Consider the following 23675-nt stretch of genomic DNA (forward strand, 5'->3'; position numbering starts at 1 on the left):
TTTTTTTGTTTCTAGTGCCTTCTCCACATGTTTTATATTGTTGTCCTTCACCACTTTGTAGATATGTTGGTTGTTTTGTCTGTTTTTGATATTGTTCTTAGTCTTCACCACACCACTGCTTTGGCCTTTTTTCGTTTTGCTTGATGTTCTTGCCTTCTTTGTACTCCGCTCCTTGGTTAGTCGCAGCATTTTGAACTTCTGGTTTCCCAGGCTGCATATCCTTAGTGTCATTGTTGTTGGTTGTTTGGTTAGCTATTCTTCTTGCCTCCACTTTGCATTTGTTGAGATCATGTCCCTGTAGTTTGCATGTCTTGCAATAAGCTAGTACACCATCATATTCCAACCTTTGAACGTGACCTTTCAATCCAGCTCCCATACCTTCTTCGCCAATCCAAACTGTTTTTGGGAGTGGTTTCGACAAATCTACCTCAACTCTGACTTTGGCCATATTTAGTCTAGACCGACCAAGAGTTGCTAGGTCCTTTCTGAGTGGGGTTCCGGCATCCTAAATGAATTGTTTGAGGTAGTCTTAGTTAAAAATATGAAATTTAAGCTCAGGAAGAAGAACCCAAATAAGGGCTAGAGGTGTTTCTTCATTAGGATCAAAATCAAGAGACCATTTGAACATATGCATAAGATGGCTCATGATAATGATGAATCTTTGGAAATAAACAGTGTTGAAGTCAGATTCAGTGTCGAATTCAATGAATACATGCCTGTAATCGTAAGCCCCAATTCTTACTTTCCCTTTGAGAGGGATTTTCTCGAGAAATTTTGATCTGATAATTTCGATTTTCGGCCTTCCATAAGTGAATTTACCAACGAGAATTAGTCTGCATTCGTCTGCCATGACACCATAGTAGTCTTCAACCTTAAAAATCACCGCTGGAATGCCGTTGTGAGTCGTGTGCCTAACGACGACGAGAGAGCTAGGTTTAGCCATCGCCGGAGTCGCCGGGCTTTACAGAGCTGCCATATAGTTCGTGTTTTGTTGTTCTGTTGCAGGGGTTGTGTTCGTCTCATCAGGAGGCTTCGATTGGTCTTCAGCACGCGCCGGAAGGGGCACTGCCGGCCGGCACATGGTGGGGGAGCGTATGTGCACGCGAGGGAAATTGGGATATTCTGTAACAATATATATTATTATTATTATTATTATTTTTTTATTTGTTTCTTTTAATTGGTCATATGTTATTTAATTGCTGACTTAAACTACATGCAGTTAGGGGTGTTCATGGTTCGGTTTGGGTTGGTTTTTTCCTAAAAAGAAACTAAACCAAGTAAGTCGGTTTTTCAAATTTTGGAACCAAACCAAACCAATTAAGTCGGTTTTTTATCGATTCGGTTTTTGTCGGTTTTTCGGTTTTTTTGATTATTTATCGGTTTTTTGTTAAATATGAGACATACACTACCAAACGCATATTACGGCGACTACATTTTTAACGTAACACTATCAAACTTATTGCTCTTTGAGAAATTTATCATTTACCAATATATATTGATGATAATTGACTCAAATAGTGATAAATAATTTAAGCACTCAATTAAAAATCGATTATTTTTAACATGAAATAAATTATTGTACTTAGCAATCAAACTAGAAGGCAAAGAATTAGATTATTATAATAACAAAGAACTAGACTAAAAATACAAATGACTAATATGTACCATAAAATTTCAGAAACTTTATATAAAAACATACATATATATATATATATGTGTAATAATAAATTTATATAGCTACTTTTATAGTCGGTTTGGTTCAGTTTTTTTCGGTTATTTTTTTATTAAAACCAAAACCAAATCAAATTTGATCGGTTTTTAAAATTTAAAACCAAAACCAAACAAAACCTAAAAAATATCGATTTTTTTAGTCGGTTTGGTTCGATTTTTATGAAAAAAAACATGCAGTATTTGAAATATCCAGAACATCCAATTAGTACTCCGCCTTACAATTTCATGATAAATTATACGTTAATGATTTCCCATGCAACCAATCAGGAATATAGATATCTCACTTCTCTTCTCTCTCATCAGGAGAGAAACTAAAAGAAAATAATATTGGCCCATGCAGGTCTCGAACCTGCGACCTTCGCGTTATTAGCACGACGCTCTAACCAACTGAGCTAATAGGCCTTGATGCCTCGAAGATTGGGTTCTCAATTTATCATTGTAAAGTAAGAATTTTGCCAAACCAAAGCCATAAGCCTAACGAATTCTTGATCTTTTACATTTCAAATATAAAAATTTGAATTTTTTTTTAAAATGCATTAAAGTTTTGAATAAAGAAAACGTGGGCATGAGCAGGAGTAATGCATAATAATATATTAAGTCACCGAGTTATCAACCAGAAGACAAAAATATATTGTGCAAATTGAAGTTAATACTCTAAGCAAAATACAAAAGACATCACAGAACACAAAGGGGACTTCAAGACAAAAAACGTGCATGACATGGAAAAGCTGCAGAAGATGCCGAAGTAGGAAATCCATGTGAATGTTATATTTTGAACTCTAAGATGCATAAGTTTTTGTAGTTTTAGTCGTTTGTTTCCTCCCAAATGTATGATCAGAAGCTATCGCACTTCCATTTTAAGAAAAGTAACTGAATTAACTCAAGGCTATGGTCTATCGCGCGTCAATGAAGTGGTATGAAATTTATGCAAAAAAATTACAATTTAAATTCCTACTAACACAAAATACTAGGGGATGTTTTCCCTTTTAATTGTGTAAGCTCAGAGGCGGGTTCATGATTTAAATTTAATGTGTTCAGCTTTTAAGAATTTTAGCATTGAACTCAATGTACTACTATTAATTATGGGTTCAAATCTAATTCTTGTTGAGATTTTAATAAGTTTTTACATATAAATCCATACTCTGTGTCGTAAGTTATGAGTTCAGTTAAACCCGTAGTCGAAAGATTACATCTGCCCCTGTGCTTTAATGGAAAGAGTTATTTGGTACATGTTGGTAGACTTAGCAAGTACCAGTGAAATAGTTAAAGTACGCTTAAGCAGGCTCAACACCATCTTTTTTACATATAGAGAGATTTTTGGGCCAATACTTGTAAAATCTGAAAACAAACAGCTTAGAAATATGCCATCATAATATCATAGTATATAATACAAGTATACAACATTTAGCTGATGAGGTGATTCGTGTAGCATTCTTCGCTACAAGAAGATACACCCCATGTACAGATCTCAGCAAGAAATAGTGACAAGCACCAGAAACCCTTGGAAGAAGTCTCTTATGTATGTATGTGTGTGTCTTCAGATCTTCAGAAGCTAGAATGTTATCTAGCAATACAAAAATTGAGTAGATTTTGCATATGCTGAAAACTCTTGTTGTAAGTTATGGTGAATCTCTGTGTGAGGTTAATTGATCATAGGCTGTGGAGGAGCGCCTTTTTGCAAGATGGAGGTTGTGTGCCTAAATAAGAACTGCCTCTCCGGAGTCAGGAGAAATGGTGCAACAATCGGTCAGTCCTGCATCTAAATTCACATGAAACTATACTGTAATTCAATGAAAACGAATGATGAGGAGCAGTCAACTAAAATTGAACTAGTTATTGGATTATCATAATTACGTAAAGAAAGAATTAATGTGGACTTTTATCCGAACCATGAAATTTGTGTTTGGAATTCTACTTCTTTTAAGAAATAAAATTCTGATTATCTATTTTGAAGGCTTCCCTACCTTTTAAATTTTCAAAAGTCAACATTTTAAGGAAAAAAGGTGTACCACAGTAGTCTTTCCCTGCTTCTAAGATGTACCAGTTTTGTAACATTTTGAAGGCAATGTTTGTTAAAAAGGTAGATGAAATGTGAAAGTAGGGGCAACTGAGAGATAATGCAGAAAAGAGAAGTAACACTGGGCTATCAATTTCCAGGACACTTGACGAGGCCAGTAGCATAAAAGCAAAATGCACAAGGCTCCAAATTACAGGGTCTGCAAGGAATATGTGCACATATCAGGAAAATATTATTTTTCTCTCCATTTCCTTTGAATTACATGCAACTAGTGGTGTCAAAATGGTTAAAAGAAAACACTTAACCATTCATATTATACACACTACTAGAAAACTGCCAAATTTCGTTCAACGAATTCCGACCGATATTGGTCGGAAAGAAATACCGACCGAAATCAGTCTGAAACAAAGTAAAATGGTCGAAAAAATCAAATAAAAAAATTATAAATAAGAATACCGACCGATATCGGTCGGTTTATGTGGTCCCACAAAAAAAACAAAATTAAATTTCCGACTGCTTTCGGTCGGAATATGGTCAATCTTTCACCAAATATCGGTGAGACTTGCATGCTATCTACAAAAACAATGATTAATTAAAAGAATTATAGAATACCGACCGATGTTGGCCGGAATTTTTAATTTAATTTTTTCCCGCCCTACGTAAAATGTTTTTTTTTGATAATAAACAATTATTTATCATATAATTATAAACTTTCCGACCGATATTGGTCGGAAATAGTAAATTGTATTATATATATATTTATTTATTTATATACATATACACACACACATACATACTGTTACGCGGTGCCTACACATACACACACACACACACACACACACACACACACACATATATATATATATATATATATATATATATATCAAAATCTTGACCGAGTATATGTTGTTATTGCTACAACTTATGTTTTAATATAACACTACATCTTATAGCACTATATATTTTATTTTTAAATAAGTTATCGACCGAAATCGGTCGGTATTAGTGGTCAAAATGGTCAAAACACTTATACACACACATATATCTATGCATGTGCGTGTGTATTTAAACAAGATCTGTGTGTGTATATACATATATATGTGTGTATGTATATATATATATATATTGTTGCTACAACTTAAGTTTTAATATAACACTACAACTTATAGCAAATACTTAATTATTTTTTAATAAGTTAAATATATAAATCAGTAGGTATTGGTGGTCAAAATGGTCAAACACTTATAGATTATTGTTACTTACAATCTACGTATATATAACATCCTAAATTGAATATATATTTATATACATACACATACAATATATTTTTATACATATAGATATAAATACAGATATAGACATAAATACAAATATAGATATAGATATAGATATAGACACACATACACACACACACACACACACACACACACACACACACACACACACACACACACACATATATATATATATATATATATATATATATATATATATATATATATAACTTCTTTTCAATATAAGACAAGTGGAAAGTTGACTCTAAAAGAAATGCAAGGGAAGGAGTACCTATTTCTGGATTCTAATGTGCCTGCAATTTTTGAAGAGCTTCTCGACTTAAAGCTCATTGGGCTTCCGGAGATGAACCGACCAAATGAAGCTGGGAAAATCGATGACCCAAATTACTGCAAATATCATCGACTTGTGAGTCATCCTCTTGAGAAATGCTTTGTCTTTAAGGACAAAGTCATGGATTTGGCCCGTGAAAAGCAGATCGTGCTTGAAGATGAGAAAGAAGCGAGTGCGAACCAAGTCTCTATCACCTTTGGCTCATTCAGTCTAGATGAGCTATGCAGTTTAAAAGAAATCAAAGATGAAGAATTACTGGAGAATAACAAAGTCGAAATAGATCACCATGATGATGATGAAGGTTGGACATTGGTGACTCGTCGTAGGCGCCACAAAAGGAGCCAATGAAAAGAACCAATAGAACAACCGACAACGAAAATCATGGTGAAAAGACTAAGGAAGTGGAATCCAGTTAAGCATTTGAAGAAAGAAAAGTGGAGGTGCACCACCCTCAAAATCCACGACATCCAGTGACCTTGGAGGAGTTTTTACCAAGTTGGTTCCGCACGAAGATTTCCCATGAGGGTATTGATGCCTCTTGTTGCCATGCTGACAAAGGGGAAGAAAAGAGTGATGAACTACCATTGTCACCATCTTCACAAAAGCTCATCGAGTCCATTCCTCAAGAAATTAGTGCTTGTGAGGAAAAAGTTACGTTCACGAATGACGATCTTCTACTAGGTGACACTCCTCATAACTGCCCATTATACTTGGTTGGCTATATGCGCGATGAAAGAGTAAATCAAATTTTGGTTGATGGAGGATCCTCAATGAACATCTTGCCAATTCCGATTGTGAAAGAACTTGGCATTCCCATGAACGAACTCTCGGAAAGTCGTGTGATGATTCAAGGATTCAACCATTGTGAAGGAGTTAAAAGCTGATGATGTCATGAATGGCAAGAATGACGAGTCCATGACTAAGAGAGATGAGGTGGTTGCCAACAAAACCAAAGCTGTTACTGAGGAGGTACACCCCAACCCAAATAAATCTCATAAAGGGAACATTGTGTCTCACGGCAAGAAAGTAACTTCTGCGCTCCAATATGTCCCTAGAAAGAAGAAAGATAAAGGTGAATCATCTAATCTCCAAACAAACATGCAAAAGGGGTTAACTCTTCCTATTAAATGGATTGAGGAGATAAAGTTGTCATCGAAGCTAATTAGAAAGTTTGTGTCTCAGAATTCACCACAAGATATAACACTTCCTACAAAGCATAGAAGATGAATCTACCTCTTCTAACATACCTTTTGATCCCAATGCTTACCAGTTATTTGCAAAGGCTGGATACAATCCCAATGAGTCGTCAAAGTTAGGGAAGCTCCCATCAGAAGCTTCTATGAGGCAACCACGTGAAGGTTTGGGATATAAACAACCCTTACTAGTGTGCATCCCCATAAGAATGGTAAGCAATAATCATATCATTGTAGAAGATGAATCTACTGCTTCTAACAGACCTTCTGTCTTTGATTGACTTGGAAAATCAACTATGAGGACTTCTGTATTTAAAAGATTGTGTCCATTAAAGAAGGTAACAAGTTCCGGAGAAATTATCGAAATACAAGAACACCCATATCACCTAGGATCCAAAAGATCTCTAAAGAATTTCCAAAGTCTGGTTCCTTCTAGAATGAGGCAACAAACAAAAGTTATGGTTTCGTGTGATGAGGTACTGAATGTAAAGCCATACATCGTGGTCTACACTAAAGAACATGATGAAGACGAAGAAAGTGTGGGTTCTTCATATCATGTTACTGCACAAGGCGAGCATAGTGTTTCATCTCTAATGGAGAATGACAAAAAATTGGAGGATGTTTCACCATATTATCACATATCCTTCAATGATGGGGACCCTCAAGAAGATGAAGATGCAAAGGATGCTCCACATGAACTTAAAGAAGGGGTAAAGGCAACAATTGACGCTTTGAAAGAAGTAAACCTTGGTACCGACGAAGAACCAAGGCCCACTTATCTAAGTGCTTTACTAGAAGTCGATGAAGAAATCACTTATGCTGAGTTACTCAAGGAGTATAGGGATGCATTTGCTTGGAGTTATAAAGAGATGCCTGGTTTGGATCCCAAATTAGTAGTCCATCACCTTGTAGTCCGGAATGGTTCTCGTCCTGTTAAGCAAGCTCAAAGGTATTTTAGGCCGGACTTGGTTCCCCTGATTGAAAGTGAAGTTAACAAAATCATTGAAGCTGGATTTATTCGCGAAGTTAAATATCCAACATGGGTCTCAAGTATTGTCCCTGTAAGGAAGAAGAATGGCCATATTCGGGTGTGCGTTGACTTCAGAGATCTCAACAATGCGTGTCCCAAAGATGAATTCCCGCTTCCTATTCCAGAGTTGATGATCGATGCTACTACTGGTTATGAGGAAATGTCTTTCATGGACAGTTCGTCGGGCTATAACCAAATACGCATGGCACCAAAAGATGAAGAGCTTACTACATTCCGTACTCCAAAGGGTATTTATTGCTACAAGGTAATGCCTTTTGGATTGAAGAACGTTGGTGCTACTTACCAAAGGGCTATGCAAAATATTTTCGACGATCTTCTCCACAAGAATGTCGAATGCTATGCTGACGACCTGGTGGTAAAATCAAGAAAGAAGAGCGACCACTTGAAAGACTTAAGAATGGTGTTTGAGTTGCTCCGGAGGTACAAACTTAGGATGAATCCATTGAAATGTGCCTTTGGAGTTACTTCTGGAGAGTTCCTTGGTTTCATTGTCCGGCATCGAGGGATCGAAATTGATCAAGCCAAAGTGGATGCCATTTTGAAAATGCCCGAGCCTCGGGATATTCATGAATTGAAAAGTCTGCAAAGAAAGCTAGCATACTTTAGGAGATTCATCTCAAACCTAGTTGGGAGGTGCCAACCATTCAGTCGCCTAATGAAGAAAGGTGCTCCTTTCTAGTAGGACCAAGTTTATAGCAATGCCTTTGAATGTATCAAAATTTACTTGATGAAACCTTAGCAGCCCTTCTACCTGGAAAGTCGTTAATACAATATATTTCAGCACAAGAAAGGTCTGTCGGAGCGCTGTTGGCCTAAGAAAATAGTGAAGGGAAAGAAAACTCCCTTTACTACTTGAGAAGGTACCAAATAAGCTGAATTATTCGTCAATCGAAAAGTTATGTTTGACGCTAGCTTCTCAATCTAAAAGTTGAAGCACCACTTTCAAGCTCATGTCGTTCGTCCTATTTCTAGAGCAAATCTCATCAAGTTCGTGATGTCAAAATCTGTCCTTAGTGATCAACTAGCAAGGTGGTACCTTCAGTTTTAACAATTTAAAATTGTGTACATCCCTCAAAAGGCTATAAAAGGACAAGCGTTAGCGGACTTCTTGACAGATCACCCTATACCTGATGATTGGGAGCTAACTAATGAACTACTTGATGAGGATGCAATGGTCATTGAAGTTCAACCTCTATGGAAGATGTACTTTGATGGTGCTGCACATCGCGGAGGAGATGGTGCTGGCGTAGTATTTGTCACTTCTCAAGGTGAAGTTTTAGCCCTACTATTTTACGTTGCCGCAACTCTGCTCTAACATCATTGTTGAGTGTCAAGCATTAACAATTGGGCTTGAAATGGCTATCGAAATGAAGCGGCTACAATTACAAGTCTTTGGTGACTCTCAGTTAGAGATCAACTAGCTTTTAGGTAGTTACGAGGTCAAGAAACCTGAACTATGCCCATATCATGATTATGCTGAAAAATTAATAGGGTGGGTCGGTGATGTGACTATTCAACATGTGCCTAGGAAAGAAAATAAGAAGGATGATGCTTTAGCTGCCCTAGCTCGTCATTAACCTTGCCTAATCAAGCACACATTACTATCTTCAAAAAATGGGAAGTACCGCCGCCAAGTGAGGGTGAAAGTAAAGAAAATGAACTCGAGCATCTTGTTGCTGTTTCTGAAGCTAAGAAGGAAGAATGGCGACAACCCATTATCGATTACTTGAGTGACGAGATACTTCCAGAAAATCCGAGGAGAAGGATTGAAATCCGCTGTCGCGCACCTCGCTTCCTTTACTACAAAGATACTCTATACAGAAGATCATTTGTGGGAGTACTCTTGCGATGCTTAGGAGAAGATGAAGCACTCTAAGCTTTGCAAGAAGCACATTTTGGGGTATGTGGGTCACACCAGTCTGGACCAAAGCTCCACTTCCATATAAAAATGATGGGATATTATTGGCCAACGATGGTAAGATATTGATTGGACTATGCTCGAAGATGCAAGGCTTTCCAATTCCATGCAAATTTTATTCATCAGCCCCTCGAAGTGTTGCACCCGTCTGTTGCATCCTGGCCGTTTGACGCTTGAGGATTGGATGTGGTTGGACCACTATCAAATTCCTCTTGTGGGCACCTATACATCTTGGATGCAACTAACTTCTTCTCAAAATGGCTTGAAATTGTTGCTCTTAAGGAAGTAAAGAAGGAAAATGTTGCAAGTTTCATCCGAGTAAACATAATCTATCGCTTTGGCGTTCCTCATTACATAATAATGGATAATGGCAAACCATTCGATAATAGGTTGATGAACAAGATTTGTAATCTCTTTGGCTTCAAGCAACGTAACTCTTTGATGTACAATGTTGCCTCTAATGGTCTAGCTGAGGCATTCAACAAAACTCTATGCAACTTGTTAAAGAAAATTGTCTCCAAATCCAAACGAGATTGGCATGACCATATGGAAGAAGCACTGTGGGCATATAGAACAACTCACCACACGCCAACACAAGCGACCCCTTATTCAGTCGTCTATGGAGACAAAGCCGTTTTGTCACTCGAAATACCCTCATTACAATTAGCTATTCAAGAAGGGATCACTGATGAAGAAAATGCCCGACTTCGATTAGCAGAGATGGAGGCTCTTGATGAGAAGAGGATGGAAGCTCAACAGAGTATTGGATGTTATCAAGCTCGATTGTCTTGTGCCTTCAATAAAAGGGTTCGCCCGAGATCCTGTCAAGTAGGAGATCAAGTCCTTGCCATACGAAGACCCATTATTACTTCCTATAAACCTGTAGGGAAGTTCACTTTAAAATGGGATGGGCCATATGTCTTACAAGAAGCTTATTCAAGTGGGGCGTACAAGCTGGTTGATGCAAATGGCATGAGAATCGGCCCTATCAATGGCAAGTTCTTAAAGAAATATTATCCTTGAAGTTGCAACACTCCTTAACGCAAGAGCATAAATTGAATATTACTCTTGGACCGCAAGAGTATAAACTGTGTACGGCCTAAAAAAAGATCTGCTAGGTTAAAAAGAGACGGCCTAGGAAAAAGTTAGGACATAAGAAAAAACCTCACCCATTCTGAACTACGGTATGACTTGATCCTGTTTACCGAGGTACGTAGGCAGCTTAGAGTTTCATTCTAAGTTCAGTCGCGTGAGTTCAAAAGATACATAGTGACCAATCATCATTTGAGTGAAGTATGAGAGAATACAATCCATTCAATCATCACTTAAAAACTCAAGTTGAAACACCATTCGTCTATTGAACTTTGGATTCCATTTGACTTAAAGGGGGCAAGCCCCTATTGTAAATTGGTATCTTCAATGAGATGATTATAGTCTTTTAGGAGGCTGCCAAGTATTTGTATTGAAGTCTGAGGATTTACTATTCCTTCATGTTCTCCAAACCTTCAAGTTTGTTGGTCTCCAAATCCGCTCTCTGCCCTTAATAAAAGGGAAGGAAAGAGAGGCATCAAAAGGGAACACAAGTATAAGAAAGAAGATTACATGGCACGAAGTTTCAAATTCAGTGAGACTTGAACCCAAAAAATTTAGTGAGAATGAAGTTCTTGAATTTCAATTTATGGCAATTAAAACGTCTTGCGATCTTGAGGCTTCCATACCAAGACATGAAAGTTTTGGCGAAGTCGCGCTAATTTGGAACTGCCAGCATATCAGAAACTAAAGCCGACTTTGAAATATTATCTGAAACTATCCTTAAAGCAACTAAGTTTTACATTTTGGATATGTTTTATATTTTGAAGTTTAGTTTCAAAAAAATTAAACGATTTGTGATTTCGACGTACCTACATCAAGATACAAAATATTTGGTGAAGTCGCGCAAATCTGAAATCGTTGGTGTGTCAAAATTTAATGTTGATTTCCAAATATTATATAAACTATCCTTAAAGAATTAAGTTTTACATTTTTTATATGTTTTAGATTTTGAATTTTAACTTCTAATAAATCAAACGGTTCATGATTTCGATATTCCTACATCAAGATACAAACGTTTTGGTGAAGTCGCACAAATCTGAATTTGTCGTCGTGTCAGAATTTAATATTGATTTCAAAATATTATATGAAAACTATCCTTAAGTCATTAAATTTTGCATTTTAAATATATTTTAGAATTGGAAGTTTAATTTTTTTAAAAATCAAACGGTTCGTGATTTTGACATTTCTACACCAAGATATGATTTTTTGGTTAGACTGCGCAAATCTAAAATTTTCAACGTGGTGAAATCTAAAGTTGCTTTCAAAATATTATCTAGGGCAATTCTACAAGTGTTCTATTCTATATTTTTGATGCGTTTTAGATATTGAAGTCTAATTTTCTAGAAATCAAACGGTTCATTATTTGGACTCTCCCACAATAAGATATGAAACTTTTTTTACAAGCACGTAAAGCTGATAATTGTAAATGTGACTAAGATAAAAGTCGGACAATGTAAAGCAAAAGAGAAGAAATCTTATTTATGATGAAATAAATATCCACTAGGTCAATCTAACATAAATATAAAAAGAGAGATAATGCTGATAGTCTAATCTAAACAGAACTTGTAATTGATCAATTCTTGATAGCTAGTCTCCAGGCTGTTCTTCTTCTCCTCCAGATTGGCCGAATCATCAATAGTCAGCAAATGTACGTTGTCATATGAAGAGACCTTTGTCTCGACAGCTGAAACTTTTGTTTGAATCTCTTCAACCTCATTTTGAGTCGCTTCTATAACACCTTCGAGATTCTCCCTCTCTTGTTGTAATGTATGCAACCTCTTCACAACTCTCTTCAGTTTCTTTTCACTAGAGGAAACTTTCTTGACTTTCTCGCTTGCTTCAAGTTTAAACTATTCGAGATGCTCCTTAGCTTTGGAAATCAACTCTAGCTTCTCATCTTCACTCGTCTTATCATCCAAATTGGATCGCTCTTGGTCATATGAAGCAGCAAGCTCAAAAAGAGAATCCAGTAAAATCTCTAATGGATAAAGATCCAGAACATTCGTCTTCTTCATATCCTCAAAAATCTCAATGATTTGATCACTATTAGATGAGAGAAATTCTGCACGAGTTTTGGAGAGTCTATTACAAATATCCTCCCAAAGTCCCAAGATGAATTCTTTTTTGCGATTAAAGACAATGCACTTTCCTTCAAAAATAGATACATCCGCATTTGTCGTTGGTAGAATGCGAATTATATCATTTGGAGTTTGCCTTTTTAGGGATTTGTCATGAGGAAGAGATGATTCCTTTGAAGATGACTTCACTTTAGACATAGGCTGTGTAATAGATTCATCACTAACTTACAGCTTGTCATGTGGGGATACCATCGGATGCCCAATGGCATTTAGCTGCATACGGAAAAGGCAAAGAAAGAAAGTAATTTTTAGTGAAGCTATTCGTTAAAAAAAATGAAAAAAGGCGAGGTTATTGTATTCTACATCTTTGTTACAAGATTTATGCGTTCTTGAGAGACTATCAACACTTGGAACCTCTACAATCTCTACTGGGTAGGCCTTTTCCTTTTCCAATTTTGATCTTCGTTGGTACTCTGGCTTGTATCTTGAGGAACTCGCGTGCTAAATGGAAGAACTTGAGGGTGTTTCTCTATATCTGTTGAAGTGCACACCACCTCTTTCAAAGCTGCCTTTGAGGATTTAAGCTTCCTTTTCTTATATTGTGTATCAACTTTTGGGATTGGAGGAGGTGGTTCTTTGACTTTTGAGAGCGGCTTTCCAACACCTTGATCTTCACCTCCTAAAGGAATAGTAAATTTTAGCCTAACATTGTCTACCAGAGCTTGTAAATTATCCTCACGAAACTTCCCATCCCACCAAGATATATAATTGGTGGAGAAAATCTTCTCCACGGGATCTCCGTAGGGGAAAAAATCGCATGTGACATAAACCGATACAGTGCGCAAATCCTTCAAAATCTGAGTCCTTCATCTAGAGAGGCGCTACAGATATCATTCTCCAAAAAACTAGGGACGTATGGTAAAATCCAAATTGACGACCAAACCGATGCGGACAATATGGCTTGATAATGAATGAGTTATCATACATCAAAGGGAGGTAATTAAAATGTAAGCTCATGAAGTAATTTGACTCCAACTCTTGAGGAGCCTTGTTATCCACATAATAATAAGGACAAAAATTAGTTAACATTGTTGGTATCCAAACTATATTCTCTCCATTGTGGATGCGTTTTCTTGCATCTTTATCGTCAAAGTACCTCGCAGCTCCCTCTCCTGAGTATGCCACCATTAAAGGGATAAATGGACCCTTAGCAAGTGGGTAATGGATTTTGAGTTAACGTGCAAGCCAACCATAAATATAATGGATGAGAAAACAAACTTTGACCTGATTAAGTTGGGAAAAACAAGAAATCTTATTTAAATCATGATAAATACTTGCCAAAACTGGGACTGCAAGTCTAGTCTTTTGCCCCCTTGCCATCATGCTTGCCATTTTAAAAATCTCGGGACGAATGAAGTTCTACACCTTATAGGGAAACACAAAAGCACATAGCCAACATGATAAGAAGGCTGCTGGATATGTTTTATCTTTCTTGTCAGACCTCACCCTAAGCTTGAAAAATATAGCTTCTTGATCACTCGACCACCTAGTTGTCCCGGGAATAACTCCGTTAGGATTATGTGTCGATTTTAGGCGCGCAGATTTCTTTTTCTTCCGTAGTGGGGAAGATTTATATATTAAAGCTTTCTTACACCAAATGTTTGTCCACTTACTCAAGGAGACATTTTGGTTAACGTCCGTACCTTCTTTAAGATGATGGAAAGCAGCAAATAAATACTCGCAAGATCGAAGAATAAATCTCATATGTTTTTCGTCTAAACATGTGAGTTCTCTTGTCTTAGGTATCACTTCTTCGTACGGAAAACCCATAATGGGCAAACCTCCAAGAATATGTAAGTCCCAAAGAGAGATAGATAGCTCCCCAACTGATGTAGAAGTGTGTTCGTCTTGGGGCACCAAGCCTTACAAAATGCTAGCAAAATATTCGAGTTTCTATCATAAGTGAAGAGCGAGGCATAGACATCATCATAAATCTTTGTTGTACTCAGGGTTTGTTGGCTTCCACCAAGTACATCTTCTGCCCATTGCCAATATCCTGGAATATAACGATACTCGCCCTCGATTGTTACTATGTTTTTCCAACGTATTTCTCCTTGAATTATGTGATGCACTAAGTTTGGAAGGGTGCTAGAAATATTTATGTGGCGATGGATTGGTGCTTGGAGAGACAAAATCTTGGACAATGGATTAAAAGTAGATTTGTGCTCAAAGGTCTAGTTTTCTATATGAAGCGGGTTCCTTAAAGAAGGCCATAAGGCTGCATACCGGCCAGCTTATAGGGTGTGAATCAAAAGTTTGGTTTGTTCTATGTCATCTCTGGTCTCGATAATGAGATATCTAAGTTTGGAGGAAGGTGAGGTATAGTCTCTATAATTTACCATGTCTTCGGGCTGCAAAGAAGAAAATGTCATCATCGTCCAAATCAAGAATATTGGGGGTGGTACAATGGTCTTAATGGATGAAATGGCCACCGGTTTTTGGGCGGGGATGAATATCCATCCCTTCATACCCTGAGAGTAATCTCTCCGATATTCGGGCGGGGATGAGTATTTTTCTCTTCAAACCCTGAGAGTAATCTCTTCGATATTTGGGCGGGGATGAGTATCCACCCCTTCACACCCTTAGAGTAATCTTTCCGATATTCAGGTCACCTTGAGAGTAATCTCTCCGATATTCGATTCATGATGAGTATCCATCCCTTCGCATCCTGAGAGTAATCTCTCCGATATTCGGGTCACCTTGAGAGTAATCTCTCTGATATTTGGACGGGGATGAGTACCCACCCCTTCACACCCTATAATTGTCTTCTTCATGCATGTAACATACCCTTCTCGTTTGACCTACAAAAAAGAAAAGAAAAAAAAGACAAAAACGCAGAAAAAGAAGAAAAACAATTTACTTGTCAGATATGAATTCGAGCAGGTTTGCAAATTGCAAATTGATGCTTAATAAACACGGGTGCATGGGGTTTATATAGGTGAGCACAGGCAGCAGTCAAAGGACTTGTTACGGGAGTTCGAAAAGGATTCGGACTCGTTAAGGAAGGACGCTGGAAATTTTCGTTATCCGAGTGTATAATGAAGTAACGAGAGGAAATTCTTTGGATCCCTCTATATGTCATTTTACTAGTGGAACATGTCTTAGGAAAAGGGGGACAACATGTAATGATTCTGCAATTGGCCAAACATTTGAAATTAATGTTGAAGACATTATGCCACTTGTAAAAGGATTTAAATGCAAAGAAACTGACTTTGGCATTAATAAACAAAGGAGTCATTTAGCTAAAGATTAGTTTACTCAGTGACTCTTAATCCGATCGTTTGGAGGAAGTTTGCAGTTTCGTAGATCCATACTTCAAGTCTAGTTTCGTGTAAATATCCCGACAAGTCTTGAAGTAGGGTAGGTAATTAAAATTTTATTGAATTTAAATTCATAACAATTTAGATTTAATCTCAATTAATTATATTTTGATCGAAATAAATATTATGGGCCAATATAGTTGGATTAATTATTCAAATCTAATAAGAATGGATTTAATAAAGAGATTTTTACCTTCCTATACACTATTTAAAACTTTACTACCCTCCTTACTCAAGTTTCAATTTAATTACATAGGCATATACAATTTACCAATTATATATACTTTAGGAATTAAATGAGTATCCCTTTATATTAGGAATTGAATAAGGAATCAATTATTTTCCATCCTTATTCTCTCTTCCTCCTACTCTCTCTCTCTCTCTCTCTCTCTCTCTCTCTCTCTCTCTCTCTCTCTCTCTCTCTCTCTCTCTCTCTCTCTCTCTCTCTCTCTCTCTCTGTCTCTCTATCTCTCATTCTATGTTCTTTCCCCAATTTTTCTTCTTCTAATGTCCTTTATTTTTTATCCTTTCATGTTGTATATATTTTTAATGGAATTCATCAATGGATTTCAATAGTTTTACTATAGAGTTTTAACTTAGCAATTTTCTTTCATGTTGCATAATTGGTGTTCAAATTAAAATTGTCAATCAATAAATTTTGAAGGTGTTTGACTCTTCATCATTGACAGCCATTAAAAAGCTTTGAAACTTTAAATTCGAATTTGAATTTTCAAAAACCATTATTTGTTTGGATTGGGCGTTGTTGCAAATAATTTAGAATATTATTTGGAGTTTATATCTCAATTTTGAGAGTGTTTGGTGAAGATTAAACTTGATTTTGGTTGAATTTTAGATTGAAACTCGAAGAAGAAGAAGAAGAAGAAGAAGAAGAAGAAGACATGACATACAATATTTTTACGAAATTGTAGTAAAGTCGTAGTATAATTGTATGTAAATTGTATTCTATTGTAGTTATATATATATTTTTTATTTGAATGTTGTATGAAAGTTGAAAAATAGTTGTATAATATATGAATCATTGTATAAAATTTATATATAAGTTATCAATATAATCTTTTTACATAAAGTTATTGATATGTATAAAAATTGTATTAAGAGAGAAAATTTTGCTTGGAATTTTAGTGAGTAAGAAACAGACACCACATACAAAATATATACAAATCAGATACAAAATATACAAAAAAATATATTGTATAAAATTTGTATGAAAATTGTATTTAAGTTGTATGATGTTGTAGATATATATTAACTGGGTAAAAATAATGTATGGAAGTTGTAAATAAGTTATAAATAAGTGTATATTATATATATGATGAGTTTTCTTTAAATAAAAAGGAATTAAACTATACCTACAAAATACTATCACATAGATTTACAGTTTATTTATCATAACAAGATTATGACAGAAAGAATAGACATATTCAAGTTTTGCGCAGCAATGCTTGCTTCTACACCTTCTTCTGTCAAAGCCCCGGGTACATGATATGACACTGCTGGATCAGTAAATCTTTTTAGCGCCTGGTATGTGTTGTTGTAATGGTTATTGGTTACACTTTAGTGACGCTTGTTACAATGATCAAAATCTATAGTTCAAATTATGTTCGGATGCATCCTCATCCAGCAAATGAGGTAAATTTTTGTTTGTGACTTGTGAAAATCATTGGATCGTTTTAATTTGCTTGTGATCACAACTGAAAATTTTTGGATTATAAACTCGGATATAACAAAATTTCCTAATTTAAGGTACTAATAATGGATTGTACATGAAGAGCGTGCCAGAGAATAGGAAAAGAAGAGAGGAGAGAAAAAATAAAAAGGATGTAACTGCATTCCTAATTTAAGGCACTAATAATGGATTATATATAATTGTAAGGAATTCTTATTTAGGGCGGGTAATATACAAAATTAGGACAATTTTGGTAAATAAGTTTCAAATATTGTATAGGAACGAAAAAATTCCTTTAATAAATAGGCTCAAATGCATTGGGCTAACCCATTTAATTGAGCTACAAGTGATGAGCCCACTTTATTAGACCAATATGTCATCTTCCTATAGGCCCAGTTCGGTGTCACGTGTCAAATGATGTGGCACGCTAAGTCAAACGGAAGAACCAATGGGATGTCAAAATGACAAGGCATGTCAAATCAAATTAAAAGGGTCATGAAACCGCACCACGTGTGCAAATGACATGTTCTGGCCAATCAAATGCGGTCTTGTCATACTTCAATTTGATTGGTCGAAAAGAGTTTGTTCTTATCATAACTCTTTCCTCCCACACCTTTAAGAAGGGGCCAAGAAGGTCACACTAACCTCAAGAATCTTCTTCTGCAGCTCTAATTGTACGATAAATAGTGTGATGTTATAGTTTTAACGGAAGATGAAAACTGTGAATAGAATTGTTTATCCGTAAAACGGTACGATTAAATTTATATGCGATTTTTAGACAAGTGAATTAATTTAATTATGAAATAATAGATGTATTAGATAAAAATATAATACTTAGCCTTGAGATGGAGATGAAATAGCAGAATTAGTAGTTCCGGGAGCAGGGCTTTCGGGCACAACAACAATGATATCAAAAAATAAGAAGATAAAATTATATTAAGCTTTGAATAGAGTGTAGCGTATATTTTTCAGAAAATTCGTGTCATTTACAATGATAATAGAGCTCACTATTTATAGCTTCACCTAGGGAACAAGGTCCTAGGATCAAGCTCATCTTTAATGTCAATTATGAGGGCCATTGAAGAATGTGTAACGGCGGGCAGTGAATGCTATATTTCTTGTAACGGGTAGTATACTTAATGCTGTAGAATATTCTTCATTAAATGCTATCGGATGGCAGACATTTATTTCATCTTTATGCGTATCATTCTCTCAGGTAACAGACGTGATTGTTGCCTTCGGTTTCAGCTATCTTCTGTCTTCGGCTACACGTGTCATTTCTTCATGCGATCATTTAATATAAAATATTTTACCCTATACAAATAATCCCCTTCTTTCCGGTGGTATACATTTGTGTCACTGGAAAGTTGGCAGAAACATTCTTTTTAACGGAAAATTTACTGACCCCTCTGAAAAGTTTTTGACGGTTGATTAAACGCACGTCTCTTCGCATTTAATGCCTCGAACACGTATCATCCCACGATTTAGCATAACCTTTACCGATTATTGAGGTAATTATAGCCACGAGTTTAGCCGCCTATACCTTTAATTATACAACCTCCTTCATTTTCACTTCATAATACTCTAAATTTTCTATGACTTTCTTAACTCAATGCATACTTCGACTTTAGCCTTTCTTTAGCTTCCTTCTTTGAGAGAAAAAACCCTCTTTCTGATAAAACATGGAATCTTCTTCAAGAAACCCTAGTTCTTCAAAAAACAAAGGCAAAACTGATGATGCTCCTCCCCCTATAATGAGTACCATCATCCCAAAGAATCTGATTACCACTAAAGGTTTTGAAGAGAAGTACCCTTCTGCTCACCCTCGTACGTGGGTTGTTAGCGTATACCCTTCTTCTATCCGTCCTTCCAATATCCCTATTGTGAAGGAAGACTACTGATCACGCCCAACTCTAGTCCTCAAAAGGATAAGCGGTCGCTGTAAATATAATCCGGTCTAAGGGTACGGAGTCGAATCCCACAGAGAACTAAGGCTTAGCTATAATTGTTCAATATTGCTAAGAAATACAAGTCCAAACAATTTCCTAATTATAAAGATTGTAATATTTATTTTTATCTAATTAACTAACAAATACTAGAAAGCAATACAACTATCAATTAACAAGGATGCGGATTGAAGACAAGACTAAAGAGGTCTAGAGTTATGATTTCCCCAATTGTCGGAATCCTTCCCGATGTGTCTTCTATAATTTCGCCTAAGTATTCTCTAACGATCGTGAGTACTTTGGTTGTTATAATTCTCTCTCGAGCAATTACCGCAATTTACTAGATGTATTCTCTCGAAGCTGTCACTTGCTTCACCGCTCACTACGATCGCACCAAGGTTTCGTTATCTCTAATCCCGCCTTTAAACCCTCCGTATTGATCTCTCACATACGTTAGGAGTGATGTTGCTCAACAACTACCTAAATATATACTCTCTCTCGAGCAGTACACACTAAATAGGCACAGTCAATTGATGGTCATTCAATCAACAGCAACAAACACATAGTTGAACAAGTAGAGAAATCCAACATCTCAATTATATTAAAACATAACACGAATTCATCCTCCAAAAGGTTCCATCAAAACCCTAGATAACAAATTAGCTATTCATAATAGTATGCATAACTATAATACTAGAATTCATAACCAATAATGGAAATAGGAAGAAGGAAGTGAGAAACTTGTAGAAGAATTTTCCGCCTTGCTCCTAGTGTGTTCTTGCCTCCTTAGGTCGAATCCCCAGTCTCCTTAGCCTCCATAGGTATAAATTATGTCAAATGTAGGTCAAAGGTATGTCAAAGGTCCTCAAAATACTGTTTTTCATGTATATATACCAAGTAGGGTCGGTTCCAAACAATTATACCTTCTCCTACACGAAAAAGGACACTTTTCCAGGTCAGGACGTCCGCGGCCGCGGATTCAACCGCGAATTTGGCCGCAGATTTTACCCAGTGTTCTGCCTCACATCTGCGGCCAGATCCGCGACCGCGGATTCGACCGCATTTTTCACCCTGTTTTGTTTGGAATTTGGACAAACGTAAAACATGAAAGTTGTAGCCCTTTGAATTAGCTTTCCAACCATATATTTTGGAGCTCAAGTAGAGTTCTGAGCAACAGGTTATATGCATTTTACTAAACAGTTTATAATATGCCTACTCGATTCTTCGTTCGTTCTTAACTATCAAATTTGATCCCCGAACACGATCCCGGCTTAATTCCTTGGGTTTTTACTCAGACTTCAAAGCTCCAAATCACTTGAATTCATTCCCTAACATCTACATAGCTCGGAAGCACTCCTACAAGGCATAAAACACATAATTAGTGCAAAACACTAGCGATTAAAACTCAAACTCAATTAAAGTGCAGTAAATTAGAGTGTAATAAGCGACTAAAATACTTAATTATAGCCCATCATCAACACCCCACACTTAAACCATTGCTCGTCCTCGAGCAATTAAACAACACTTTATATAGACACGACCTTTTAAAACATTTCTCCTAACTCATCACACCAAGAATACTTAAAATAGACAACGCACAAAAGCGTAACATCTTCACCTCAAGATTTGACTTACAAGTACCACAAATTATTCACAACTCATCCACTTACTCTAACATAGAGGTCATTGACATTACCTTTCCTTCATGAATCAAGTGCCCTCACACAACAAAAGAGAGTAGTTCCACACAATAAAATTTAAGAACACTTAGGAACTCAAGATAGAAAGAATTCGCTCACTCTCAGAAATAACATTCATATGCCACAAAAGATGCACCATAGGCTTACCCGTAGTGTACTACTCTACTAATCGAGCTCATTCAGTCTAAGATCAAGTAAAACTTTATTTGGTTGTAATGTAGGCTGTGGGACGGGTAGGATACATTTAGATATAAGAGTGACTACACCTCCCTAAGCACTTTAATACATATACTTTAACATTCAAACCCCATACTTATGTCAAACCAAACTCTACCTTCACATCAATGTATATTACCCCATACTTTTTTAAGCACAATTACATCAAGAGTCACCACTTATCAAGGAATATGTTTTTTTCCACAACAATACAACTATTGTTTTTCCTTTTCTTTCTTTTTCAATTCAAGTGGCTCTTATTTTTTTAAAATAGTGCACCTTTCTCCTTATTTCATTAGTTCCACTCAAAAGCCAAACCATCCACCCCACACTTTAACTTTTACACAGTTCATAATAATTCAAGTGCTCGTGAGAGATAAGAAGGTTCAAATAGATGGTTAATTCAAACAAATGGGTAAGGCTTGTAATGTGGTTGCCAAAGAAACATGATTGCAGGCTCAAATGGGTTAACTACGATACATAACTATTAGGCAGGTAAAATATATATGGCTCAACAAAGAAAGGCCTATATCACTTCCAAGACTGAACAAAATTACTATTTCGCTTTGCAAACTCACGGGGCAAGTTCTAGGCATCAAATGTAATGTACAGAATAACACCCAAACCTCACACACACATGGCACATAACTCACTCAGGATTGGATTTATCAAGATACTCTAGTCAAAGCAGTTAAGCAAATTTAAAATCATACAATTTAAGGTACTTATACAAGAGTCAAGATCTGAGCCTAAGAGTCAAGAACTGAGCCTAAGCGTCACAACCAAAGTACTCGCTATCCTCAAGGCATAACAAAGTCAAGAAATATTGCTTCAATTCAAAACACAACACAATGGCTCCTATTCCTAAAAAAATAAAACTAGCAACACCCGGTTGAAACAAAACCCTTGGAAAAGAACCGCGGCACAAAGAAAAACCAAGGGGCAATTGCTACATTACCTAACAAAAGATTTTTTTTCTTTTTCCTTTCGACTTAAATCCCTTAAGAAAATTATCTAATAGATCCATCGTCGGGAAAAGTCCAATCTTTTCTATTTTTGTAAAAAAAATAAAATTATTCAATTAAACTAACACAACTAAAATAGCATGGAAAGTCACCTAAACAATCTCCTCACCCCACACCCAAAATTGTGCATTGTCGCCAATGCACACCCATAAATACAAGAGGGTAAAAGAAACTCCTTGGTAAGCCAAAGGCCGAAGCACTAGCAGCTCATGGGGTACTCAGACTTCTCCCAAGCCTGGTCCTTCATGTGGGTACCTTACACTTAGTTCCAACCATCTGATTTGCTGTTGCATTCTTCCAATGGCTTTGCATTCCATGCTCCTAAAAAAATCAAAAATCGACACTACAAAAATAATACTATAATAAAAAAATAAAAAAATAAAATAAAATATAAAAAAATAAATAAATAAAGCTGGGTTGCCTCCCAACAAGCGCTTGATTTAATGTCGCGGCACGACGAAAACTAGTTTTTGTCTCCACCTCGAGCTTATGAATTGAACCCCCAATTTGGCTTCAAGTTTTCGGTTATGCTCCAAGGGTGGTGGAACAAATATAATTGGCCCAAGCAACCATTGTACTATTCTACACTTCTTGGCTTTTAGATAAGGTATGTAGTCCTGTCTTTCTGGCAAGAAAAATTCCAGAATGTAGGCACCTTGTTCCTTATTCCTTGACTCCTCAATCGGCTTGGATGACTCTATTTCCATATCGTCATCCAAGCACAATGTGGAAAAATGTTTGGAGTGAGGCCAAATGCACACAAACACATGAGCTTCAGGACTTTCAACTTCCTTAACATCAATGATACTAGAGTCAACAAAATTTATATCCTCAAAGTCCTTGGCTGACTCTAGTCTCACTTCTTCAACATCGACATCCTCAAATTGTAGTTGGCTAGGTGGTTGATGTTCTACTCTGATCTCCTCAATTAGCACCTCAAATTCACGCTCCTCTTGGCTACTATCCACGAAATTGCCTTGCTGAGCATTAAAAGCTTCAACTACTTGACTCACTT

General features: G+C 36.4%; 1 non-coding gene across 1 annotated transcript; it reads right to left on the minus strand.

The window, feature by feature from the left end:
* Positions 1–2059: 2059 nt before the first annotated feature.
* Positions 2060–2133, minus strand: TRNAI-AAU (transfer RNA isoleucine (anticodon AAU)). The gene has a single exon. It is a non-coding gene; the product is annotated as a tRNA-Ile (tRNA).
* Positions 2134–23675: the final 21542 nt, after the last annotated feature.

The sequence above is a fragment of the Nicotiana tabacum genome, chromosome 12 (genome assembly GCF_000715075.1).
Source record: "Nicotiana tabacum cultivar K326 chromosome 12, ASM71507v2, whole genome shotgun sequence".
Classification (NCBI taxonomy): domain Eukaryota; kingdom Viridiplantae; phylum Streptophyta; class Magnoliopsida; order Solanales; family Solanaceae; genus Nicotiana; species Nicotiana tabacum.